This window comes from Rhinolophus sinicus, chromosome 18 (genome assembly GCF_057876585.1).
Source record: "Rhinolophus sinicus isolate RSI-liver-muscle chromosome 18, RSI-T2T, whole genome shotgun sequence".
In the NCBI taxonomy this organism is placed as follows: Eukaryota; Metazoa; Chordata; class Mammalia; order Chiroptera; family Rhinolophidae; genus Rhinolophus; species Rhinolophus sinicus.
The window spans coordinates 389630-416477 of NC_142518.1; the positions used below are offsets into that span (position 1 = coordinate 389630).

The 26848-nt window shown below is 52.7% G+C and overlaps 1 long non-coding RNA gene across 1 annotated transcript in view; it reads left to right on the forward strand.

Moving 5' to 3' along the window:
• Positions 1 to 873: 873 nt before the first annotated feature.
• The window catches only part of LOC148754545 (uncharacterized), a 134991-nt gene continuing 109016 nt past the window's right edge, over positions 874 to 26848 (forward strand). The window contains exon 1 of the long non-coding RNA XR_016019957.1: positions 874 to 1058. This is a non-coding gene — a long non-coding RNA (uncharacterized LOC148754545). The remainder of the gene's footprint in view (positions 1059 to 26848) is intronic.

The following is a 26848-nucleotide window of genomic DNA, read 5'->3' on the forward strand; positions in this document are numbered from 1 at the left end:
CAGAACAGGTTTTCACCGCATCGCGCTGGAGCCATTTCACAAGCACAAAGTAGCCCAAAATGCAAAAACACATGGCATTCAGTAGGCCGAGAAAGGGACACTGGTTTTCAGCCCAAAGAATAAAAATCTCCCAGGGAAGGAGGACTCAGGAAAGGATGTGAGGTTTGCTTTCAAATATTTGAAAGTCTGCCACGTGCAAGAGCCATTGCATCTGCCAACACACAGGATGACGGGTGTTATACTCAGGGGAGCAGTGTCAGAAGAGGCGTCTGAACGCCAGAGCTGTCCAAGCAGAGAAGGGCTCCTCCGTGAGGGGGTGAGTTTCCTGTCACTGGACATATGCAAGCACAGCCGGGCGTCCCACTCAGAGAAAACCGAATGCAGGTTCCAGGCACAGGTCAGAGGCTGGAGTTCAAGACCCACGGGTGTTTTCTAAACCTTGGCGCCCATGAAAAGGGCATTGGTTGGGGTGTAGGCCAGCTTTCTCTCTGCACCTCCAGCAGTGCCAAACGAATCACTTCAAAATTGAAAATGCTTCTTTGCGTCTTTTTGGGGCCCCCGCGTGTCTCCAGCGGAAAGAATGGTCTCATCGTCCTGGGCAGAGACTTGGCAGATCCCTTGTAAAATGAATGATTGTGCAATATTGTCTTACTCTCAAGCCCCACATTACACATAATTTGTCCCCAAAGGAAATAGAACCGTTTTTAAACAATGCAAGAAACATTAAGCCTCACAGGTCTATTGCAGTCCAAAAAAAAAAAAACCTGAAAGGTTGGACTTTCTTTTTTTATGACAGATTCAGAAGTTGAGTCCAGAATAATCACACCACTCTTTTCTTTTCTTTTTTTTTTTTAGAGTCTGCATTTATTCTGGGAAGATCCCAAGGGCCTTAAATTCCAAACGTAAAGTGGGGACTGGTTTGGAATTTGGCGGGTTGCTGTCCAGTGTGGCCGGGCCAAGCAAAGGAGTTCCTGCGATCATTTCCCACAAGAAGGCTCGGTGCAGCTCACAGAAAGAGGGACGGCCTTCCTGATTGAGACGAGAGCACAGCTTTCCAGGTAGGGACAATATCCTGTTGGTTTTTTTTCTTTCTTTCTTTTTCTAGAGTCAGTCAAGAGGGGCTCAGGAAGGAGGCGTTTTAAAAAGCTCTTCTCTACATCTGAAGCTGGGTGGTGACATCTCCTCGCGTCTGTGTCCCTATGTCTCCTCGTATGGCTGGTTTCATCAGGCCCAATTATACTTGCTTCTGCCTCCTGGCCTCTAGGAGACTTTGCAAGGACAGGGGTGGGGATGTTGTAACCACATGTTTCAGTTTCTGGGTTCTGACTATTTTCTGGAGTGTGTTTTTTTTATTTTCTGGGTCCTGGCTTTATTGTCTGGATTCTGACTTTATTTTCTGGATACTGGTTTGTTTTCTGGAGTGCGTTTTTACTTTCTGGAGGCTGGTTTTATTTTCTGGATCCTGACTTTATTTTCTGGATACTGGTTTTATTTTCTGGATCCTACGTTTGTTTTCTGGGCTCCGACGTTACTTTCCTGGATTCCGGTTTATTTTCTGGAGTGTGGTTTTATTTTCTGGAGTGTGGTTTTATTCTCTGGATCCTGACTTTATTTTCTGGATTCTGGTTTATTTTTTGGAGGGTGGTTTTATCTTCTGGAGTCTGGTTTTATTTTCTGCATTCCGACTTTGTTTTCTGGACTCTGGCTTTATTTTCCTTGCCATCTGGGGCCTCGCTGACCCTGGAGGAGACTCTAATTCCATGACACCGGTGGTCCGTGCCCGTGACAGTCAGCCCACTCACACTTTCATTTAAGCACATCGTTTTTTCTTCCAAAGGCAACGTTTCCACGATACACACCTGCCGAGGGTCTTGCCTAACCGCACATGGCTAGCAGGGAATGAATGTTGCTGCCTTCTTTCTCACCCCCCCCTGACTCCCGAAGGTTGTGCCCAGCTGCATTTAGGCATGCCCTTCCCAAACAAAATGGAGATGCACGTTCTTTGGTGTCTGCAGAGCCTGCCTTGGGTTTTGCACTTCAAATCGTAAGGGCGTTCGTTTGTGATGGAGGCGGTGGATGAGCTGGCCCGGCGGCCATGACAAAGCCACATAAACCAGGCAACTTCACACACACGTCTCTTGTCTCGGGGCCCTGGAGCCTGGAGTCTGAAATCAAGGTGTTGGCTGGGAGGGGGCCTCGTGGGGTTTCTGAGGGACAGTCTGTTCCAGGCCTCTCTCCCAGTTTTGGGGGGCAGCTGTCGGAAATCCTGGGCGTTCCTTGCTTGTTGCTGCATCCCACCATGTCACCATCTGTGCTCACAGGAGCTTCTCCCTCGGTGCATGTCTAGGTCCAAATTACCCCTTTTTGTAAGGACACCCTTTTTAAGAATGTGGGCCTACCCTACTGTTGCATGAGTTCACCTGGTCTACTCACCCTGTTTCCAACCGAGGTCACATTCTGAGGTCCTGAGGGTTAGGAATTGAAGTTTGAATTCAACATACAAATTTTGGGGGAGACAGACGTCAACCCATAACAGGTCGTGGTACCTGTAAATAGAGCATATGACCCCCCCCACACACACACACCAAAAAAAGGAGGCATTGAGAAGACAGGCACCGATGCCCGTGGGCTCACACAGCAGCCAGAATTGGTTGTAATGACTCCTGCAGTGTCTGCAGGGTGGACCCCCGCTGGGCAGTGAACAGTGCGTATCTCAGAGAAACAGGAGGGCAGACGGAACTGCGTGGCAGGTAGTGGGGTGTTTAGGAAAACAGGCAAATCTTTGCAGAGGAGGCTATCCTGGACGTCCAGCGCCCAGGACTGGCAGCTGCCCTCCACGTGCGTAAGGGTCTGGGTCGGGATGCTTGCAAGTCAGCGAGGTCGGGAACTGCTGGGAAATTAACTCAAGACTAACAGTTGCAGCCCCGGGGAGTAGGGGACAGCAGAGGGCGTCAGGGCCCACAGTGGAGGCTGGGGGGGCCTCACCCAGGAGGCTGGCCCCCGTGGGAACGGGGGGGTGGGCAGCGGAGGGCAAGGGGGCAGGCCGAGGTCCATGGCCACGCGTGGGGCGCCGGGCGCTGCGTTGGGGTGGGGGCTCCCTTGTGCACGCCCCTCCCTCCCTCCCCACACAGCCTCGGGGGCTCTGGGGGCCTGCCGAGAGCAGCCTCTTCCGAGAGGCCTCTGTTTGTTCGTTCTGAAAATATCAGCCTTATTGAGACATAATTGACACGTAAAGCTGTAGACGATGCTTACAGAGAACGCCCTGGTGATTTGAAAGTCATTTACACGTACTGTGGAAGGGGTCCCCGTCTCGCTCATTCCCACATCCATCACCACATATTGATTGTCTGTGTGTATGTGTGTGTGTGTGTGTGTGTGTGTGTGTGACACAATACAGTGTTACCACTAGTCACCACCTCAGCCCCTCAGACCTCAGCCGTCTGATAGCAGGAAGTTCCTACCCGGGAGCCACATGTCCCCATTTCCCCGCCCACCAGCTTCTCCTTGAAGCTCAGTCTGTCATATTTCGTACAAACATGCCGTCATTCTATGTCACCGATCCCGCTGACGTGCGCTGGTGAGCACGCTCGGACGTCCAGATGTTGGTGGTCTGGGCTCCTGTTCTGTTCTGTACACAGACCCGTTCACGTGCCTCTGGTATTATGTGCATATTGTACGTGTATCTGTGTGTCTGCTTATGTAGTTGTCCAGACTTTGAATCTATTCGTATACATTATATCCACACACATTTATGGAAATACATTTACACATGTATCTTTTATATACATATATAGCTTTACGTAGATACATGTATACACAGGGTGCAAGAAAAATGCATACACATTGTAAGGAAGGAAAAAACTGTATTAAAATCGTCATATTCAATATATACCGGTAACAAAGGATGAATACAAGTCACGTTTGACGTCTGCAAGGATAAGAGGTGCTCAAAGCGGTTCCCATCAGCGTAATTTTAACACAGTTTTTCTCCTTTTTTAAAATGTGTATGCATTTTTTTGGCACCCTCTGTATATGCTTATGTGTCTATTTATCTATTTTATATATATCTTATATATTTGAATGTGTTTGTGTATCATTTTTAGAGGTTAAGTCTATTTCTGCAAATTATCTTTTTATGTGGATTTCCAAATATGTGGATATTTGTCTTTTATATGAGTATGTCTGTAGATGGATATATATACACCATAGCATTATATAGAGTCGTATACATTTCTGTATCTATTTGTGTCTACGTTATACACAGACTTCATATATGTATATGTGCGTGTCTATTTATACCTCCTTCATTTAGATTTTGGATCTACCAATATAGACTTATTTACATAAATTATCTATTTATATCGATTTCGTATGTATTATATGTGGGAAACATATACATGTGCATATATGGATAGACACACACATTATATTCGTATCTGTTGACACTCACACATAGATCTGGAAATGCACTTTAGTTTAAAGGTAAGAGGTGATGTGTGAAAACTGTTCCAGAAGAAACTTGAGCCACATTTTTTTTCTGTCTCCGTGGACTGCCTCTGTCTAACTTACCATGCGCCTTTAAATAGATGTTTTTGAAAGGCCGTGCTTCGTCTACGTCTATTAAATGTTGATTTTGAGGGTAGGTGACATATTTTCCCTAGAATGCCTCGTCCTCAGTGCCTTCTAGTCGGTCGATGTTTAATCAACATTACTGGAGAGAGAGCGAGCGAGCGAGACCCTCAGTCAGGCGATTATTACAGCCTGTTTTTGCAGCTTGCTAATTTTAAGGAACTAGAGAGTTCATTTATAACGACCTGCCTCAGGAGGAAGAAGCAAGGATTTGTCATCCCACACGCTTTCCACGGCATGTCTGCATTTTTAAAATACAAGTCTAACCAAGATCTCCAAAAGGCATCTGAAAAATGTCTTAATGTGTATAAACCCTTAATTTCCCCATGGTTGGACAGCTCAAAAATAGATTAATGCATTTCTGAGACTTTCCCAGAAAGTCCCTTTTGAGCTAAAACTAACACTCAGTGCAGAAAATAATGGGTAAGCATAAAAAAAAAAAAAAGAAAGAAAAAAGAAAAAAAGACTGAAGGAAGGGGTTTAGAGTCAAATTATAATTTCAGCCTGAAGAATAGTCTTGTTCTAATAACACGGAAGTCATATTTCAGGTGGCTTTTAGAAATGTCATCTGGCGATGTCGAAACTCAAAATAGTTCTAGCGATTTCCGTCACGAATCTGAGGAATGCCGTCCCAGATTTAGAAGAATTGGGTTTGTTTTTGGCAACAAAAGGGTATCATGAGGGCTTTAGAAAAAAAAACAAAAAAACAAAACACACACCAAAAAAACACAACACTTTTATTAGAGAAAAGCATATCAGCCTCTAAATTACCAAAAAGGCTATAGTTTTACACAAGGATACCACCCTTGCCTTGTTGAATCAAGAAAAATTAATACTATCACCTGCGTCGACCTTGTAGCTGCCTGGCACGAGCTGACACTTTATTTTAGCTCCAAAAGACTAAGATTTGGCAGGTCTTAGTAATCAGAAACCAAGAATGAGGGTTTGAATGTAGACGGGAGAGTGACACAGGAAATATATTCGTGTGTGCCATGTATTTCAGAAGTTGAAACATGAACTGCGTTGGAGCAAAAGAAAAATCAGGGCGTCAACATGACAGGTTTTTTTTTGTTTTTTTTTCCATCCTGGCATTTTCTTTAAGTACAATTAAAACCAAATCTGACGCAACTGGGAGAATTAACGCATAAGAATAAGCTTACTTTGAGTCTGTTTGGAACACGAAACTCAGCTCGCAGACACCAATCCAGGGTAGGTTCGATTAGGTTTCAGTTTGGCTCGCGATACAGTCAGAATCCTTTTCAGGTTTAAAAAAAAAACAAAAAAAAATCACGCTAGGTTATGGGTCTTCAATTTCGATTAGATCATGCAAAATGAAAAAACAGACGCACTCAAGTACCTTTTAAAGGTCAGTAGTTTTGGGCCTGCACCAAGATTTCCTCCCCCCGACCCCCCCATTACGGGGTGGACTTTGCATTTGTCTCTGCGTGCTTGCCCTGCTCGTTAATCTTTTTTCCATCTCGACTATGCTGGAATCTTCTTTCTTCTTGGCTCCTCGATTACGTACCCTTTTCCAAGTAATTGCATATTTTAGACAGGTGAGATTACAGATGGCAACTTTATCCCCTGGCTGCAGAATCCACGCTCTCTGTTAGTTTCCTCTCGCTTTCTTCTGGCCAACGCCACTAGTTTTCTTGAAATACTTTTATTATGATTAAACATGAGTCTTTAAATATTTAAACCGCCCCCAAGAGTGTGTGTGTTCATTTTAGAAACGGCAGCTGTGTTTTTCATCAGTGCTCCTGCTGTTTCTCTCTCTCTCTCTCTCTCTCTCTCTCTCTCTCTCTCTCTCTCTCTCAGCAAGAAACCTGGAGGTAGGCTGCACAGGGCTGGTGCAGGGGCTTGAAGATGTCTGATGATGTCCCTGGAATTCTCATTCCTTTTCCCTCGTGCCTTGTCACAGAGTGGTGACTGTAGCTCCTGCCATTACGTCTACATTCCAGGTGGGAAGAAGCAAAAAGTGGAAAAAGAAGGCCCCAAATGGGTCATAAGTAAAGAGAAGTTATTCCTCCTTAAGGGAATTTGTCTGAAAAACCCCACCCACCAACGCCTGCCATTTCCCACTGACGCAAACTGCCTGAGTTGGCCATGCGTGTGGGTGAGAGGTCCCGGGGGAAAGACTATCACGCGTGCCTGTGCATCCTGCAGACCCTTCCACACTGGCTGTGTGAAGTGAGCACGAAGGGAGGTGGGGAGCGAGGACACAATGCTTTTCTCTGTCTCTGTTTCACGTTCCAACTCCATCGAAAACAGAACCCTTTTTCTCAGGTCCACGCAGCGTTCACACACGTTGCATGTGCCTGTTCTCAGCGTCCCCTACATTGGATGGCAGGAGTCGGGGCTCATGGGCGGTCGAGGGCTGGATGTATGGACGCTCTCCGCCGCCTTCACTCATTCACTCCTTCCTTCCTTCATTCATTCATTCGTGCACAAGTCCGTTCTTCCTGCCTGGGTTCCATGCGTGGTTCTTACTAAGTGGGAGGACCCAGGGTCCCAGGCCACGTCGCCGAGCCCCACCTGGGTGCAGGCCCAAGCGCTGGGGCAGACGCAGGCCTCACTCTGGTCCTTCCTGTTGGAGAGAGCGGTGCAGACCTGGGGCGGACCTGTGAGCAGCTCTAGTGACGTCCAGGTGACGAGCTCAGCCATGCCTTGAGGTCGGCCGTCTGGGGTCATCGCTGGCGTGGTGACTGCAGGTCACAAACGAGGTCATTGCAGAGCTGGCAGGTTGAGGGGCGTGCGGACGACGCAGATGCAAGAGGCGTAGCTGTGAGAAGCATCCCCCGCAGGTGACAGTTTCTGTCACGGAGCCGCCTGCCTTGTGTTGGTCTTGCCCTCTTGTGTGTCCCCTTTTGTCTGAGTCTCCAGATATGGGGAGGGAAGGCAGTGTGAACACTTCCCGAATGAGCCCCCCGTAAACGAGATGTCTGTCTGGTGTCGGTGAGCGAAGGCCAGTTGCCACACCAGCTCCTGTGTGTGTGCACGGCTGGGTGGGGCTGCCTCCCTTCTCGGCAGGACGTTGCTCTCAAGGGCCCCAGGCCAGGTGTGTGTCAGCTTCCTGCCTCTTGCGGACAGAAGTGTTGGGGGCGGGGTGCTTGCAAGTCACCAGGATTTCCAGCTGCCAGTCGGGGTTCCACCCTCCATGTGTGTCGTCACCGTGATGCAGTCAGTGTGGAGGGCATTTGGGGGCCACATCTGCAGCGTATGTGCCGTCAGGGCTCCCATCCCCGGCTCCGTGATTTTCTGGGGTCTTGCTGATTTGCTGTGTGGTTTACAACCACGCGCAGCTTTGCAGCTCAGGCGGGTGGGGGGCCTCCCAAATGTCCCTCAACAGAAACGTGTCGTTACAATCATCTTGTGTGTGTTTTTTCTCCCCATCCTCATTCTTCTCATGACGAATATTCCCTTCTCTTCAATGAGCTACAGCTGCAGCGATAATAAAATAAGGACATGGCAGCAGTACCTATGCGGAGTCTTTAAAATAGCTCACGGGAAGGGAAGAATCCACGACACGATATGTTACGTGCGGTTGTGAAAACAATGTCTCTTTTCCAGAAAAGAGCCATCAAGCCGCAGTCAAATGATGACCGACCGTTTGGGTGCGATTGGCTCCATCCAGACACCGATGGATGATTGCGTGGGTGTCTCGGCTGGCACGGGGGTGGTGGAAAAATCAACGCAGCATTTTAAGGAATAATCGTCAGGCGAAAGGGCGAAGGGACGGAGTGCAGGGCTAATTCTGAAATTAGAAAGACATACCTATGAGGCATTCCCACGGATCTCTGAAAGACTACTTAAAAAAAACAAACAAAACAGTAAAGGTTGTTCAGTGGGGGAATATCTCTGCTCCACAAACACGCGATTAAACATTCAGTGTGTTCAATCCTTCGCAGAGAAGTCAGTTGTGTATTCCGGAGACACCGCAGGTCCCCGCACGTCCCGCCCAAAGCTCAGACGTGCAAAGGTCTCGGCAGAAAGGAAACAGTTCGGCACAGGGCACAGAACTGGGAGCACAGTGAAGGCTCAGAGGAGCCCGCCGTCCCCGCGTTCTCCTAACAGCAGAGAGGGGAGCGACGCAGGGAGCATGTGGAAATAGTCGCCCGCACGCTCCGACCTCCTCAGATGCAGGAGCTCGAGCAGGCATTGCCACGTCGGCCATGGAGAAAAGCCACGTGCTGAAAGCAACGCCACGGCTCACAAACGTTACAGGACACGCGGCGGCCCCGGAAGGAGCAGGCGTTTAGTCTTCTCACAATTTTGTGTTTCGACAGGTGTGCCGTCGTGGCTGACTTTGATTTTACTTCGAATTGGCCTAATAACCAATCCTGCGACCATTTCTCTTTGATAGTTGAGTTATGAGAATTCTCTGTGTCCTAGATATGAGTCACTTGTTCGTATGGAGCTTGCCAAGCTTTCCTCCCCTTGCAACTTTGTTTCATTCCTTTTGAACAGGGTGTTTTGACCAAGCCCTGCCGATCTTTTTATTTTATTTTATTTTTTTAATTTTTTATCCCCCTCCTTTACAGATCATGCTTTTGGTGTCACATCTAACAACCTTTTGCCCGGCCCTACATCCCGAAGATTTTTATGCTATGTTTGCTTTCTTTTTCCTAGAAGTTTCACAGGTTTTCATGCAAGTCTACAATGCATGTTGTCGTTGAATTTTGTATAAAGTATCAGACTTAGTTTGAGGTCCCCCCTCCATGCCCGGTTATGACCACCGTTTGCTGTGCGTCTCCTTTGAACGGCTTTTCCACCTTGGTTAGAGACGTCTGGGCGTCGTATTTGTCTGCCTCTATTTCCCGTTCTCTATCCCGTCCCACCGTCCTGTGTGTCTGTCTTTAAAGCTACACCTTCTCACTCCTGCCGCTGTGTCGTGGCCCCAAGTTGCAGGGACTGGTCCTCCCGTGGCTTCTAGCTCAACGTCAGTGGCCCAGCCCTGTCACGGCCCCTCAGGGAAAGCAGAGCCCCCAGGGTGCCCGTGGAAGACGGAGATTTCAGCACTTCAGGTCACGGCCTCTGGGGACAAGGGGACGTCCAAGACCAGGGAGCTGCACTGTCATTTCCCAGGGAGACGCTCCTTCTGGTTTGGGGGGCCCCCTTCTCGCTGTGCCCTTCTTGCTGGGCCGTCACATGGGGAACAGAGACAGGAAGCTCTGTGCCTTGTCTCAAAAGGACAAAAAGGACGTGAGTCCCATCCGGGCCCCCCCACCACGACCTCATCTCACCCTAATCCCCGCCCTCTTTCAGTCCATAGAATTTGGGGTGACCTTGAACTAGATCCACCGTGTCCTGAATTAATCCAGGGGACATTGGAGGGGGTTCTGTGGTCGACGCGAGACGCCCGACTCAGCACTGAGAGGACGCGTGGATGTCACTCAGACAGCAGACAGAATGAAGACGGTTTTGCCAGGGCTGGCGAGCTGTGCCTTTCGACTCAACGCAGCCGAGTTGGTTGGGCCGGACCCTCGTGTTCCTGACTTCTTGTCCTGCTGCCCCAGAAGCGGCCGTGGCTGACGTCTGGTGGCTTCTTCCAGGGCAAAGAAAAGAACCATCTGAAGGGAACGGATGGGAGGACTCAGGCCTCTTCTTAAAGCTTGTTTCCCGTAGAGCAGGACGCAGGCCGTGTGTGACCCGTTGGGCCGTGGGCCTGCGATTACTTTCCCATTAGGAAGTCAGCTCTGGGGCTGGGCGTTTGCAGGGACAAGCACTGACCCTTCTTTCTTTATTCTGCTCGTCATACTAGTGGCGTTTGCATCCGAAATGCGACGATCCAGCCATCAGATAGGCCCCGGGCTCCGCAGTCTGCGTGTTCCCTTCCCGGAAAGCCATGGCAGGACCTCAGCCGTGGGGACGCGCTCCTTGAAACCACGGACGCCTCTCCCGCGTGGACACTCCCAGGGGCCCTCGCTGGCTCGCCGGGCGTGTCTCTAATTTTCCACAATGTTGCCTTAAGTCCCAAGAGGGGACCGATTGGATTAAAAACAAGAAGTAATGTTCTTAATACAGTCTGCACTTGTAATATTTCCACCGGGCTGTGAGTTAGGCTCCCGGAGATGAAAGATGATTTTAAAAATTGCTAAAGGTAATGGTTTTTCATAGCTTAATTTAGATTATATTGAAAATGAGGAGGGGAGGGGTGGGGGATGGGGGGCAGACCAAAACACACACCGGGAAAAGCTGCCACCTTATTAAACGTCGCCGCGTTTTTGCAATTTAAACAGCGCACCCCGTCACAAGTTTCGTGCATTCATATTTCAACCATAAGCATTAATAACATGGTAATATGTTTATTTCCATAGTGTTGCTTTAATATGCCACGGGGAGCGGAGAGCCCTGCTCCCTCGGTAATTACTGCCATTAGAGCGAGCGGGGTTTAGGAAAGGGCTGGCATTTCCTGCCGCGTGGAAAAGGCTGGGCTCTCAGGCCCCGACTGAATGGGAACAATGCACAGCCCTATTTGGGGGTGACCCGACTCCCATCCGTCCGGCTCAGCTCCGAGTCCCACCTGTAGCCAGCTTTCCGGGCGGCCTGGACGTCTCAGCATCTGAGCTCCAAGAGTGAGCCTGTTAAACCCCCCAGTGGGGTCTTGGGTAACTTCCCTGCACGGAAAGCCTGGCTGCTCGTGACACCCTCAGCCAAGGGACGTCCCCCCATGGGGTGGGGCAGGGGCTCTGGTCCTGGGTGGGGACAGCCTTTGACAACCATCAGTGCAGGTGCCCAGCGCGTAAGACTCCAGGGGTCTGGGAGGAGGCCTAGTTGTCATCGGGACGTTTACGACTCTAAGACGCAGCCACGAGTGACCTGGGACACAGGACGAGGGAACCTGGTGGATGAACACAACTTGGAGGCCCCCCCCAAATGTGGGCAACACTGCTGGCTGGCTTGGGTCTTTGCTCAGGGGCTCTTTTCCTGCTACAGGAGGTGGGAGCCCCTGCCCCGGGGAAGGCCCAGCATGAGTGTTCACGGACGCAGCTCCCACATTGAAGGTCACTGCTTCTCCCTGCTTTGGGGTCCACCTCGGGGGGCGTCCCCCTGTCCCACCAGGGAAGCACGGCACCTCTCCCAGTGCACCTCACATCTGTGCTTTAAATCAGAGCGATGCATCCGTGAAAAGGGGACCTGTTGTCCCAGCGCCGGCTGCCTCTGTTTCTGCAGCTTCCGGGACACGCGCTGCCCAGGAGACATGGAGCCCAGGTCTCCAGGATGCATGTTGTTTTCCTTACGGGAAATAGCCTTCCAAAACACAATGCAAAGGAAGAGAAACCTTTCCCACCCCTGCTGCTCACTGGTGGGTGCGAGAGAAGAGACAGGCGGCCATCGGGACAGGGCTGTGAGGACGGCTGGGGATTCTGTGGCCCCACACCCACGGCCCATCGTGTGGACACTGACACCCCGCCGGCCATACCCTGCTGTCTGGGGGCGGCACACCTGTGAGACGTACCTGCCGAGTTGGTGGGGACGCCGGCCCGTCTGTCCCCTCCTTCAGAGCAGCCGTCCCTGTGACATCCTTTACGAGAATGCAAAGGACAATTAATTGGCCCTTGGCCCTCACAGACCCTGAGAGGACATGGCCTTTGGCCGTCTCGGGGATCAGACCCGCTCAGGATCTGTGCTGTTTTTATGGGGCGTCCTGGTAACTTGGGGACAGGGTTTCCAGGGAGCAGCCACCAAGAGCGTGGGCCACGTGGACGGGTGAGGGGGCAGCTGAGAGCCTGCAGGACGGGCCCAGAGTCAGCGTCCGTAGCTGAGTCAGAGGGGTCACCTCGGCACTTATTTAAAAAGTTTTCTCCGTTCCTTTAGTCCCACTCTAAATGGACGTGTGTGAGAGTGTGTTTGTATCACACACACACACACGCACACGCATATATTTTGTCTCCTGGCTAGTAGCAAACTGTGCTTCGATTAAGGCTACACACAATGCTTACAAGCACACAGAAACGTCTGTGTTTCTTCAAACTATTGCAGACATCCAAATATCTTACCAAAACAGACAAAAAAGTGTTCTTCCTCCTCCAAACTCTGATTTCAAATCACGAGACGGAGAAGCAGAAAGCAGGACAAGTGAGCCCGTGAATTCACGCGCCTGGAATAAATCGTGGGGACGACACATCCCCGAGATTTCAAAGAGACGCAGTTAGGAAACATGAGGCAGGCAAGTTTGGAGCCACTTAAACCCTGGCTTTTAAATTTTATTGGCATTCGAGATGTTTGTTTGTTTGTCCGTTGGCTGGCTGCTGTATGTGTTGCTTTCCGGGCAGAGATGTGTCATTGGAAAGCGAGCTCTGCTGGAAAACAGCACGAGTGTGGAATGACGAACGTTCCCCTTCATCCGAGCGCCGTCAAAGCCGCCAGGACCCGCGTGGGACGCAGCGACTCCCTGGGTTAAAAACCCTGAGATGCCAGAAGCTGCCTCCCCTCCCGGGCCCCTGCCCAGGAAGTTGTGGATGTTTCTGAAACGTCTGCAGAAGGTCCCTGCTTGTATCTGGGAGCTTGTGTCGCAGGCACTCGGTTCCCGGCTTCACTGGACTAGACGCTCGGCGGCAAAACAGTTACGTTTGCTCAGCTCAGCACGAACTTCAGAACGTGAGTGGGGCCGTTCCCATGGGAGGCGCTTGCATCCCAGCTTGTCTGCCTGTGTGTGTGGGGTGTGTGTGGGGGGGAGGCTGCGTGACCCCGGCTCCCAAACAGGACCGGCGAAGGCAAGTTTCTAGTCTCTCGCTCTGTTTCCGTAGTTTAAGATTTTTCACAGGAGCCCTGCAGCGTCTGCCGTCTACTTAGGGGTTACAATGCGTCTACGTCTGTATTTAGTTCTCATTCTCTGTCTGTGTATCTGCAGACAGCATCTATGCCTGTATCTGTATCTCTTATACAATGTATGCCTTCATATGAAATATGAATATATGTTACGTAGCTCAGAAAAACGGGATATATAGCAAGATACAATTTTAAAGGAAAAAAGCCGTTACTGAAACAAGCCCAGGGGGCTGGGCTGGAGGGAATGTGTCTTCAGCTCCCGTATGTCGCCCCGGGGTGGATTCCCGCTTTGGACGCCTTGTTCTTCCCTCCCCACTGGGGACCCTTCCACGGACCCCTCCACCCGCCCTCACTAGGTCTGCGAGTCCGTCCCCGCTGACCAGCCCCCACCTTCCCTGCGGGGTTGGGGGCCTCGCCTGAAGTTCTAGCTAAGTCTCTGTTCTTGGAACCGCAGGCCGGTCTCCCTGATCTCCAAGCGCGGGTCCCCTTGGATGCGTCTCTCCTGCTCCCTGGGGCCACCAGGACACCCTGGAGAAGCCGTGGAGGGGAAGGGAGAACGATAACTGTGCCGAGTGTTTATTTCCCACTGTGGCCAGTGACAACTGCGTCTGGTCTGTGCACTGAGTGTGGGGACTCGTGTGGGGACTCGTGTAGGAAGGTCACCCCCCCCAGGGCGTGCACAGCCGGCGTGACCGGGGAGAACCACTTGGAAAGGTTCTGGGTCCTGGAAGCAGCCAGGCTGCGTTCGCAGGCCTGCAGGTCGTAGGACACAGAGTGAGCAGAACTTTTGGTCACATATTTTCCCCCGTCGCGTCCTTTGGCTGGATTGTGTTTCTCTTCCTGTCCTTTCTTTCTAGGGCTCCATTCCCGTAGGGTGTCAGGTTGGTTTTTTCTTAACTAGCAGGAACCGGTCTGAAGCTTTAATATGTGTATATATCCCTTTATTATAGTTATAGTACTAGAGAGAGACGGTGCCAAAAAATGTGCACACATTTTAAGAAAGGAAAACTGTATTAAAATTGTAATAGTCAATATATACCAATAACAAAAGATGAATGCAAGTCACGTTTGACGTCTGCAATGACAAGAGGGGCTCAAAGTGGTTCCCATCAGCGTCCTTTTAATACAGCTTTGTCCTTTCTTAAAATGCATATGTCTGTGTTTGGCACCCTCTGTATATACAATATGTGTCTTTATTGTAGTCCGGCCCTCGCCCGACTGCTAACCAGTTTATTTGGCAGGAATGTCTTCCCGTAGCACGGTTGGTGCTGATACCAATACGCGACGTACACCGGTGTCTCTGGGACGCTCTGGCCCGTCCGGCTGACCGCTGCGCCTGCAGGAGACGCCGGCCACCGGCTGCCTCTCCGTCCTCTCCACCACGAGACTCACGGTGAGACTGCATGCGTGACCGCCCACTTCCCCAAGGATGCAAACACATGCACTCTGTTTTTAAAAAACGGTTTGTCTCCGTGAGACTTAGAAACTGGGGTGCAGGCATTTCCTGGGCTTGTCGTGTGTGGCTTTGGGGTGAACTAAACGGTCCGTGGACAAAGATAGGCGGCCCCGTGTAAACCAGGGAGAGCTCACCGCTTGCCCCACACCCGGTCCGCCACACGTGGTCCGCTTTGTTTTTTCTCTTTGGGAGACTTTCCGGACCTTAAGTACCTCGTTTGCTCTGTGGATGAATTGCTGAGAAACCTAACGTCACCCCCCAACTCCCGAGCTTTACTCAATTTCCTGCCTGGGCAGCCAAATGCTCACGTGAAAAAAAGTGGGTGCCACGGGGGTTCTCCCCGAAGCTGCAGGTTTCGCTTCACACCCTCGTCTCGGCCACTTTTGTCTCTAGAACTCAGAGCATTTTTATAAGGGGGACGAGGTATGAACAGCGTCACTCAGGGGAGGCAATCGTGTCATTAATTGGCTTGAATCGGCAAAGGAGTAAATGGCAGCTGCCCACGAACGTCATGTCTCTGTGGCCCGGGCAGGGTTCTTTACTTGCAAAGGAAAAAAATAATAATAAAAACACACAATGAGCTCCCACAGAGCCAGCGAAGGGCAGCTGTGGCGATGGTTTCCGAGGAAGGCTGTGTCGTAATGACAGTGCAGCAGGGGACAATTTCTATTTCACGTTAGATGTTGCTTTAACTCTGGGTGATGCACAGAGGCCCGGGGGTGTGAGGGGGGGACAGGAGCTGCAGGAGGCAGCAGGTGGGTCTGGATGCAGCCTGTTCCCCGGGCCCTGCAGCTGGGTGTCCCCTGGAGCTTGCAAGGAAGAGGCAAGCACCGCACAGCCCGCTTTTCGTTGCAATGCCCGGGAGAGAGCTTCCCTGCACCCCCAGGCTCCCTCCACCCTCCACGGCATAGGGTCTCCGTGTTTGCATCTCGGTCGGTGGGTCGGTGCTGCTGCCGAGTTCACCTCGCAGATGCAATCTTACACTCCCAGACTCCCAGCGGTCCCATTAATATTTTAATTTAATCAGAATTTCTTGAACTTGCTTGCCATCCTGCGTAACCTAGTTACCTGTCAGCCTCCATCAGCTTGTCATATTAGAAGGGATTGTCCCCTGAATCTAATCTCCTTTCAATGATTCCGTGGGGTGGGGGTGTCTATAAATCATGTCGGAGCGGCCGTGACCCAGGCCGGCGTGGACGTCGCTTTACTAACTTCTCATTGATTCTCGCACGCCAAGAGGTCAAAAGAATGTTCTGCTTAATGTAGAGAAACATCATTACGATGAGTGGTGCTTGGGAGCGACCCTAATTAGAAGCCGTTCCGACCGTGCGTGGACAGGCAGCCGGCGTGGGGGCCGGGCTCGCGTGTCCCCACCCAGCCCTCGGCGGTTTGAAAGGAGTCACTCGTTTCCAAATGTTCGTTCCCGCCCCACCCCCAGTCTCCACAGAAATCAGGTGAATATTAAGGCACTTGGAGGCATGAGGGGGCTGTGGATTAGATGAGATACAATGATGTGACACGAGCTGAGAGACCACGGCCGCGGCTCCCCCAGGAAGGGGCCGCACATCCAGCCGTGTTGCTGAGGCATTTAGAGGGGACCCGGGCACACACCCCAAGACACGTCGGCACGCGCACACACACAGCAGAACACGCACGTACACACACTCATCTCCGATGGCTCAGAAGATGCACGCCCCTCACGTGTCTGAATTTGCAGCTGAGTCGTCACTGATGGTCAGCAGGAAACCTACAGCCGCAGGCGACCAGGTCCTGGGAAGCTGAGACGGCTCTGAGGTGTCCTGCCCACTGGAGCTCAAAGCCGGATGGGCCTGCAGCCCCTGGCCTTCCGGCCACCCTGCAGACACACAGGCATGTTTCCCAGAAGACAAGCCCACCCACCGAGAGGGACCACACCGGAAATACTTGCAGACACCAAAGAAATGCACCGGGGTCCTGTCCTGAGTCGTTCCCCCTCCGTTCCGGGAGGCGTGCGTGAAGCTGCCAAAAGCGCGAATGGTGGGAGGGGGCTCCCGGGCGGCATATTTTTATATAAAATACTGAATTATAATGCCCACCGCTCGGCGCTGTCTCCCAAAGGGTATTTTCTCAGAGCTGCATTTCTGGTTTGCCCTCAATGCGCTGGACACTTATTGAGAAATGAAACAACACAGCGTTATTGGTATAGGAGGATCAGAGGTGGGTGGCAGGGCTTGTCCTGGGGGTAGGTCCCCATGGTCACCTGAGAGTGACACAAGCACACACGCTGCCCATCGTGGGACTGATGGCGGATGAGAAGGGATTAGGGTGAGAGCACGAGGCAGCACGGAGCCCAGTCAGGTCCCTGGACGCAGATACTCACAGAGCAGCTGTTATCTCCCGACGAAGGGAGTGTTTCCCGTGTGACCCGAGAGTCTGCGGCTGGTCCTGCAGGGGGACGGAGGAAAATGACATCCCAGCGCCTGCCACACGAAACGGTTCCATTTTTTAAAAAGTTCTGTGAGCTAAGGCAGGAGGAGGCCGCAGCCTGGGCGAAGGGCACCCAGCTCCCAGTTTTGTCGGCGCTGGATTTTTAACGTAACCCACACCTGTTTCTGCATGTCCGGCTCACAGGGTCCTTGGGGTATCTTTTGCCGTCATTTCTGACGTGACTGGGAGGGGAGACCCTGGCTGCAAATGAGCAAAAAATAAGTGTGAATTAAGACGACGTTTAATTCTGACGGGTTCATACCGTGTGGAGTGAGATAGTAAGCGGAGGGGGGAAGACAAATGTTAGCAAAATGTGAGTGGGTCATTGCCAGGCTTTGCAAAGCGTACCCCGAATCCCCAGGTATAAGTTATAATGTCTGAGCTGCTTCCCAGACGCAATTTGCCAGCCTGGGGACGGGCAGCGTTTCACTTGCAAACATTCTGAGGGTCACCACTGAGCCGTTTGCCACGGACGCCAACGTCTTCCATCCGTTTTTCTCCGTGGCACGGCCGTGGGCAAGCCGTCCCTTCCGTTCGGGAGGAAAAGCGAGATGATGTTGTATTTCAGCAAATGAGTCTTAAACACTTTTTTTTTTTTTTTTAATACAGTTTTTAAATGCAAGCGTTGGAGGGAAACGTTCCGGACACTTCCTCCTGATATTTCCAAACAGTTCATTTCCGGACCCTGCGCGGTGATTAGAAACGGGCCTCGTACAAGAAGTGTTTAATACTTTCTCCTCCTGACCTGGACAGACATGTGTGTGGGCATTGGTTGTGGAACGTCACGGCCACCTCTCACACATCATATTCCGACATTTTTTGAGTTCAAAAAAAATAAAAATAAGAAAAGAAAAAGAAAAAGATGCATTGTGAATTTTACGAACTCGAAAAAGCAGAGCTGGTTTTTTTTCCCCTGGGTTTGTTTGTGGGACTGTAACGCTAAGACGTTCTAAATTGGGCATTCCTGCTTTTTCAATTATTCCGGTGGCTTTTAGGAAGTTAGCTGTGCCCTGATGTGTCCGTGGGACAGTAATTGTTATCGCTGTGAGTGAGCACTTGAATTACAAAATCTGGGCACTCTACATATTAATCTGCCTTCTAAGCAGGAAAAAAGGAGGAAAAAATAACCTATACGGAGGATAAAATCAATTAATTTACAAGTGGGGATGGAGAGGGCTCTCGGGTTTCAGAGAAGAAAAAGAGACTGGCTTCTTCACGCAAAATACTGATTTTTATTTCACTGTTCCTCTCAGGGTGCTAATGGCACGAATGTCTCAGCTACAACCCGAAGCCACACTCACTGATTACCCCTAAAATAATTATTCTGTGTAAGTACGTCTCGGGCTGCGTTCGTCTTTGAAATATCATCGCAGTGCTAAGCGGGGAGCCCCTGGTCGTGAGTCGCCGTTTCGAGAGAGCAAAACCGAAACTTTCAACGATGAAATGGCCCTTGTCCACACGGACAAGTGGGAAATAATGTAACAACGGGGTTTTCTTTGTCGGCAGGGGGCCTTGCGTGCTGGGCTGGGACCTGAGTCTGGGGAGGAGCCGGCCCCCAAGACTGGGGGGCGTCAGAGAGCAGACCCCCGAGTGCGTAAGGCCCGGGTGGGTGCTCCCCGAGTTCCCCGTGGTGGTTCCCCAGCAGTGCCTTCCTTTGGGTTGTAAGTGAAAGTGGTGCTGAGCATGCTCTCAGAAACACGGAGGGGTGTGAGGAGGTGAACAGTTTGGTTGTCTCCCCCTTACCTGGGTGCTGCGAGCCGCACAGGGGGAGCCGGGTGGAGGGGTGGTTCAGGAGGACGTGACTTTCGGGCCGTGGGCCTAGTGACGGGGTTCGCACTCCCTGGAGGCAGGCTCAGCTTGGAGGGGACACAGCTTCCTCCGCTCCCAGTGAGACAAATGCCCTGAAATGTCCGTGTCGATCTTTGTCAGAAATCCCGTAACGGCCCCCATGCTGGGACCCTCGGAGGGGACAGTCCCCGACTCTGCTTGTGTGTGTTATATGTGGGGGGAACGCTGGGTTCCATTTTCCGGTGTATTCAAAGTCTTGTGTTTTCTCCCAGCATGATTTTTTTTTTAAAAGCAACATTTACATTGAGAGAAAGAGGAAAAAAGCAAGTGAAATGATGTTTTCCTTTCCCCAAATACACCCCAGTAGGCCTTCTCCCTCTGAGTCTCCCTGAGAGTCGTCAGGTAAAATACAGCAACCGCCGGCAGGTCTGAACTTCAGAGAAACGGGGGAACAATTAGTACACATATGTCCCCAGGATGCCCAGTTATATTCAAATTTCAGATTTAAAAAAAAAAAATGTTTTAAGGAAAAGTATATCCCAAATATTGCCGGCTTGTCTCAGGAGACCGACTGTCTGCCAAGTTTCTCAGGCATCAGGGAATATTCCGGAACTGTGCCTTTAAACCCAGCTGGAAACACAGTCAGAGGAAGCAACGGCTTCCTGTTGGAGACCTTGACTGAGGAGCCCGTGGGTTGGGGTGGAGACGCAGGTTACAGAGGAACGCAACGTGTGCGGGATTGGGGGACACGGTCGCCTCCTGGATCACGGGCCACGATCCAGAAACCCCACAAACCAGCATGTTCCCGGCCCCCTGCCCCCGAGCTCAGTCATAAACCCCATTGGAACACAGCCCAGTCTCTAAAGGGGGCCCTTCTTTTGCACCCGGCCCCCACGCGCTATTTTTCAGGACCCTAAGTGGGATTTTGTCGCGTTGATCTGCTCTTTGGGGCGTTTACATGGAAACTTGGGTACTTCACCCAACACGGCAAGGGCCATCTCAAAAGCCCCCATAATGACGTAGGACAAGTCACAACGTGCGAGAAACAATGACAACACACATATAAATCCGCATGGTCAGGCCCCAGCAATCACAGGTAGACCTCACTGGGTACACGGAGCTGCCCCACTGGGAACACGGAGCTGCCCCGCCGGGGACACGGAGCTGCCCCACCGGGAACACGGAGCTGCCCCACCGGGAACACGGAGCTGCCCCGCCGGGAACACGGAGCTGCCCTGCCAGGAACACGGAGCCGCCCCTCCGGGGACATGGAGCCGCCCCTCCGGGGACACGGAGCTGCCCCGCCAGGAACACGGAGCTGCCCCACCGGGAACACGGAGCTGCCCCGCCAGGAACACGGAGCTGCCCCGCCAGGAACACGGAGCCGCCCCGCCGGGGACACGGAGCCGCCCTGCCGGGGACACGGAGCCGCCCCACCGGGGACACGGAGCTGCCCCACCGGGGACACGGAGCTGCCCCACCGTGAACACGGAGCCGCCCCTCCGGGGACACGGAGCTGCCCCGCCAGGAACACGGAGCCGCCCCGCCGGGGACACGGAGCCGCCCTGCCGGGGACACGGAGCCGCCCCACCGGGGACACGGAGCTGCCCCACCGTGAACACGGAGCCGCCCCTCCGGGGACACGGAGCTGCCCCGCCAGGAACACGGAGCTGCCCCACCGGGAACACGGAGCTGCCCCGCCAGGAACACGGAGCTGCCCCGCCAGGAACACGGAGCCGCCCCGCCGGGGACACGGAGCCGCCCTGCCGGGGACACGGAGCTGCCCCGCTGTGGAAAGTCAACACCATCACATGTACATTGCGAGGCCCAGGCTTCCTGCTGTGACTGGGCAAGGAGTCCTCTGGTCATTTGTTCGTCACGGGAAACACACTGACAGCCCACCACAGCCACACACGCATACAAGAGATGAGGTGCCTGCAGGAGGCAGTGAGTGGGAGAAAGGGCACCTCCGAGACCCTTTGTGGACGAGGGTCACCCACTTCAATGCACAAGGAGCCATTTCCTTGTGGCAAACCCGGACCCCAGCTCTCCTGGCCTTTGGGTGGAGCTCAGTCCCTCCTGCTGCGTTTCACAGACTTTCTCGTCTGTGCTGAGGCCGAGGGGTTTCTCTCTCCACCGGTGGGGCAGTGACGTCCGCCTGGAACTCAGCAGCACTGACAGTCTCCCCGCAGAGGGTCCGCTGGGGGGGCCCCGGGGACAGGAAGGAGGAGTGAAGTCCTCAGACCCTGTTTGTAACCAACGCAGACGTGTTGTTGTGTCCGCAGGATGTGGAAACGCTGCCCGGATGTTTCCCGGTTAACATGCAGCTCCATCGTGAAAGCTGCCTCCCAGGCTGGTTTTAGGAAAGGCCGTGCGTCCACACAGGCGCCCTCCTTCTTCGGTGGCCAAATGCGAATCGTGTTTTGCCCTCCAGGCCAGGACACGCCATCAGCCCAGTTCCCAAGGGTCGTTGTGTGACGTGTAGGTGCCGAGCTGCCCACGAGCCGGAAGCTTCTGGCGTGCAGCCGGGGCTGGTGGCAGACACCGCGCTTTGTGTCTATTTCCAGCGAGCTCCCGTGAGCTACGACGATCTGTTGTGTTTTTGCAACATTTGTCGTCAGATCTTTCGTGGACTTTTACAGCAAATGAGCCAGCTCCCCAGGACGCGTGTCTTGGACAATTATTTATTAGATCGTGACAGCGGTGTCACCTTCCGTAGCTTCGTCTCTCTCCTTTTCCAGCGAAGCAACGCTCCTTCGTGACCGTGGGTTTGTGTTCTGGCCCCAGCCGCCCAGAGAAGCCTCTCAAATCAGAAAGAAAATCGTTGGTAGCAAACCAACATTTTATGTTTTTTCCTTAATGATTTTTAAGGCAGTGAAAGGAATGAGGCAAGCAAGAGAGATGATGGAAACTCTGAATTAATTGCTTTCTATTTTTTTTTTTTCTTCTTCTTGAGTTTGCCATTCATGTGTGGCCCGAAAACCAAAGGAAGTGTAATAAACCTGAAAATGCCTGTTATTCAGAGCCAATGTGTTTGCATTTCGCTGTGGACCCAAGAAGACATTATCGCCGTCTGCTGTGTGGGGTTGCCAGCGACACAACCTGGCAGAGCTGGAATCTGGCAACAAACAGAAGCATCGAGAAAGAATGGAAAAGTCAGTCTGAACACGGATGGGTGTTCACGGGGCAGGCGGAGAGGAGCGGGGTCTTCTGGACGACACGGGTGTGTGTTCCGGAAACCTCGGCAGGACGGCCTCCACTACGTGTGTCATTGTCCCGGAGACGAGGCCACCGCGAGCGTCTCCAGGTGGACGGCAGCCAAGTGTGGGGACAGCCTTTCTCTCAGGGGGGTCCCCAAGCGTCCAGAGACGGCATGTGTCCTTGTCTGGCCCCACGGCCCTGGGGCTGGAGGCCTCTGTCCCTTGTCCCTGTCACGAAGGGACACTGACTTCTGAACTTCAACTGAGAATGTGTGGGCAGGGAACAGAGCCCGACACAGGGGCCAGAATGTGGGGGCTCGGACACAGGGTGGGGGCCCCTAAATGCCGACGGGAGAGGAGCTCTGTGAAAACCCACATCATGAAAAATACATGAAAGCAACACTTTGCAGGGCGTCTTGGGGGTGTGAGCGACACACGGCCTGGCCCTGGGCAGCTCCGTCACCCACGGTGAAACTTCTCAGCAGCGTTTCAGGAGACGCGGCTGAGCCTTCCCGGGGACTCGGCCATCACGGAGATCGATGCTCCCTTCTGGAAACGAGACTCTTTAATGCCGAGAGGTGAAAGCCGGGATGATATTGCACGAAGAAAAACCGTCTGGGAGAGAAAATTGTTTTCAGCAGTCCCGGGCACCATTTGAATATTAAAGAGGTACTGGGTGCCAGGAGGGCATGCGGACGTCTTCCTTTCGGAGATTCCTCGTGTGCAAAGGGACGGCTGACGGGGTTCGAAAGGACGAGGTTTGGGGGTCGGGTGCCGCACAGGCACACACACGCACACGTTTGCACACGCTTGCACACGCTTGCACACACATGCACGCCACACGCACTGCCCCAGCCAATAACATTCCTCATTTTAATGTAGCTTTTCTGCTCCTTCAAAGCTGCAAAGGCAGAACGTGGCACAAGGACTCACCCCGCGGCTTAGTCTCTGAGATTAACTGTTTCAAGGGAAAGAAAGACCCAAGTGCTGCAGGAAACACCCTTTTCAGCCATTTTTTTTTTCTTCCTCGTTGGTTCACAGTTTCGTTCCCACTTCCTGGGGGGGTTGGGGGGGAATAGCTTGCAGGTTGCTTTTGTGGCTGTAATTATTTCAGCCGACTGCCCCCCCCCATGGGTGCGTGATAGAAAGGGAAATTAGCGTGGGATGAATTGGGGTGTTTCGCAAGAGGCGGGAGCAGAAGAGGGGTGTGTGTGTGTGTGGGGGGGTGGCTGTCTGAACATACCCTCCGGTTGGCTGTCATCGGCTCACCCCAGAACGTGGGAGTCCAGCAGGACAGGGCTTGGTGTTATAGGCCCTAATTAGCGTGGGTTTTATTACCTGCCGTTAAAGAGCTGGGTCAACACTTGTAAATGTCGTAAAACCGTCACGCACGCGCTCCCCCCCTCCAGAGCCCTTGACTGTGTGGAACCATGAATACCTCGCACTGTTGCAGACCTGCTCCCATCCTCCCTTCTCCGTGGACTGGGCTGTAATCCGTAGACGCCATGGGAGACCTCAGCAAAATTACCTCTGCGTCTCCTCAGGCCTCCCGCCTTGGTTCTCGCACGCGGATGGCCAGACTCAGAAAACAAACCCCACTGGTGAGAAGATAACACTTATCGTCCGAGGCTGCTTGCGCCCACAAGACGGTGATTGCGTTGTCAACTTGTCAACTTGCAAGGTGGCGTCTTGGGAAGGCGGCGACACAGATACCCGGCGTCCAGGCGTCCAGGCGTCCGGGCTCTGATTTCCTCGTCCTCTCTGGCGGCCTGCAGGCCTCGCGCCGTGTGGGTAGGTGGTCAGCTCGGCAGGCAAATGCCAGGACGCTGAGACAAATAATACGTATAAATTATTTGGGAGCTCAAGTAACGGCAATTTGACTTTTTATGAGCCTGTAACAATGTCCCCAGAGATGGCTGTGTGAATTTCTGGGGATCATTGCATTTTCATGGCCTTGGCACACGCTGGAAGGTGCTGCTTTGGGTTTCCGTGTCTCCACGCATAAATAAGAGCCATTTTCCGAGGTTTTTAAAAGTCTGATTTTTGCATGAAATATGTATATTCTAATCCTTGCCGTGTCTTCAAGGAACGGTCGCCGGCCATGAAATTGAGACTCTCTCATTCTCAGGAACCGTGCTTCTCCAGGGGACGGTCCCTCCTGCCCCTTCCAGCTCCTGGGGGCTCCAGGCGTCCCTGGGCTGGTGGCCACCTCCCTCCCATCTCTGCCTCCGTCTCCATGTGGCGTCTCCTCTGTGTCTGTGTCCCTCCTCTTCTGTCTCTGACGAGGACACTGTCATTGGGTTCAGGGCCCCCTGATCCAGGACGACCTCACCTCAGACCCCTCACTCGGTCCCCTCTGCAGAGACCCTGTTTACAAATAAGGTCCCGTTCCCAGGTTCCCCGGGATTCGGATGTGGCCGTGTCTTTTTGGGAACCTAACTCAAGCCACAACAGATGTGTCACCGAAGGAAACAGAACACGTCTGATCTCTTTTTTTAAGTAGAGTGGACAGCGTTGTCTCCAGGTCACTTTTTCTTCTTTTTGTGTTTTGCAGGAGTGGGCAGGGTGCGTGGGACAGTGGAGGACCTGGCCTGAGCCAGCCCCGGGGGGACCCCGACAGCCGTGCAGGTGTTTGTGGAGTGTGGGTGGGGCGATTGTGCCCAACGAACGGGGCTGGGTGGGGGCCTGTTCCAAGGGGGAAGGGAACCCACTTGATGACTGAAGCTGGAACAATTTCGGCAGCAGCCTATGTACCAGTTTATGGGTCTTGTAACATAACATAAGCATCCGCTGGTCCACACTGTTATAAGTGACCAATTGAAGCTATAAATACGTGCACAAGAAGAGTCAGGGCTTTGTGACAGGGCATTTCCAATTGACGTAGATAAAAGGACGGGGTTTTGAGGAGATCCGTGCAATGTGGGGTCCACGCCCTGTGCAGTGGGGCCTGAGAGATGGATGAGAGACGAGCATTGAATGCTGTGCTGGCAGGCGGGCGGGCGGGACCCAAGACGGGAAGGAAAAAGGACCACGTGCCGGGCTGGCGTCCTGGGACCAAATCCCCCATAGCACGGAGCTGAAAGGGTCTCCGTTTCAGAGGCGTAAAGGAAGGATGGGTTATTTTCCGTGTCTGCGGGACTGGACAGCCCCATGACGGTGCTGGGGATAGAACACAGGTTGTGTCCGGGTGGAGCTGGGGTTTTCCTCGGGACTGCTGTGTTGCTTCTGCTCAGGAACGGACGCGGGTTTGCACGAGCCAGGTGGGAACGGCGTTTCTGGGTGCCGTTCTACAGTCAGGGAAACAAACGTAGGTGAGCGGCGTTGGGGTCTCCCCACCGAGCGCTCAGCAGGCTTCTCCCGGGCGTGGCTGTCGAACCTCATACCTGTGAGGGGTCAGGGTGAGGGGACAGGTGCACCTTCTGGGTGCACGGGTCAGGGACGGCCAATTATTTTGGTAATGGAGCTAGGTAGCGAGGTTGGAAAAGCCGGCCCCAAATACAAAGCGTTCCTTTAGTTTCCTGCACATCGGGACTAAAATACCTGCAGGTTTTGCTTCCGTCACGTGGGTGAGCCTGGGGGCTGCAGACACAAGTGCCCTGGGTGCTGTCCTGAGATGTACGTGAGCAAAAAACGCAATGAGGTTTTCTCACGTGAAAAGCTAAGAAGGGACCCTGGCGGCTGGGCTTCTCCAGCCAACGGCGACGGATATACTGGGGCTGTGGTTTCATCGACAGCCTCAAGGGTCCCCGTTAACCATCGGCTCCCATCTCCTCGAGACGACGTGTGATGTATAAGGCAGTGTATTAAATGCCCTTAAAAAAATAAACCCTCGAGGCCATGCTTATTGTTTTAAATTACATTTGTGAGTTGCAGACCCTCTGGGGAAGAAGAGCGGGACCAGCCAGCCCGTCCCACCCTTCGGCTTAGTCTGTGTCCCAAATGCCGTCCTTTGCTTCACGTCTCCCAGTGCGACCGCCGGTGGCAGACGTTTCCCGCCGCACAGAACCAACGTGTCAAACAGACAAACTCAGAAATTGCCGGGATGCCCCGAGACCTTGCAGCCTCAAGAATCGTTCGTCTGAAAACGGAAATTGGTGCCATTGGAGCTGACGTTAAAGACGATGGGTGATTCTTTAAAACGTGTGCACAGTCTGTGCCGGTTACAAACACGGCCCAGTTGTATGAATATCCACGTGACGTGTGTACGAATGGCAAGGTCATGTGTCGTTGGCCGGCACTGGGGCTAAAATCACCCAGAACAAAGGGGTGACAGTGCCCTGGCGTTTCCATCGGTCACCTTGCATGTGTGGCCACTGTTTAGGGTGTCACTTACGCACAAGGAGGTTTAAGGCGAAGAAAAGACCCCCAGAGGAGAGGGACCCCGATTTGAGCCAGATACGAGAACCGGCGAAAGCGCCAGGATGGAGCAAGTAATACTCTCTGAGCGTTTGGAGTGTGTCTGGGGGAAACAAATGCCAGGTCTCGTTGGGTTTGCTTTTCCTCTACCTGCCCCCCAAGGGCCGGTGGCTGTATTGTC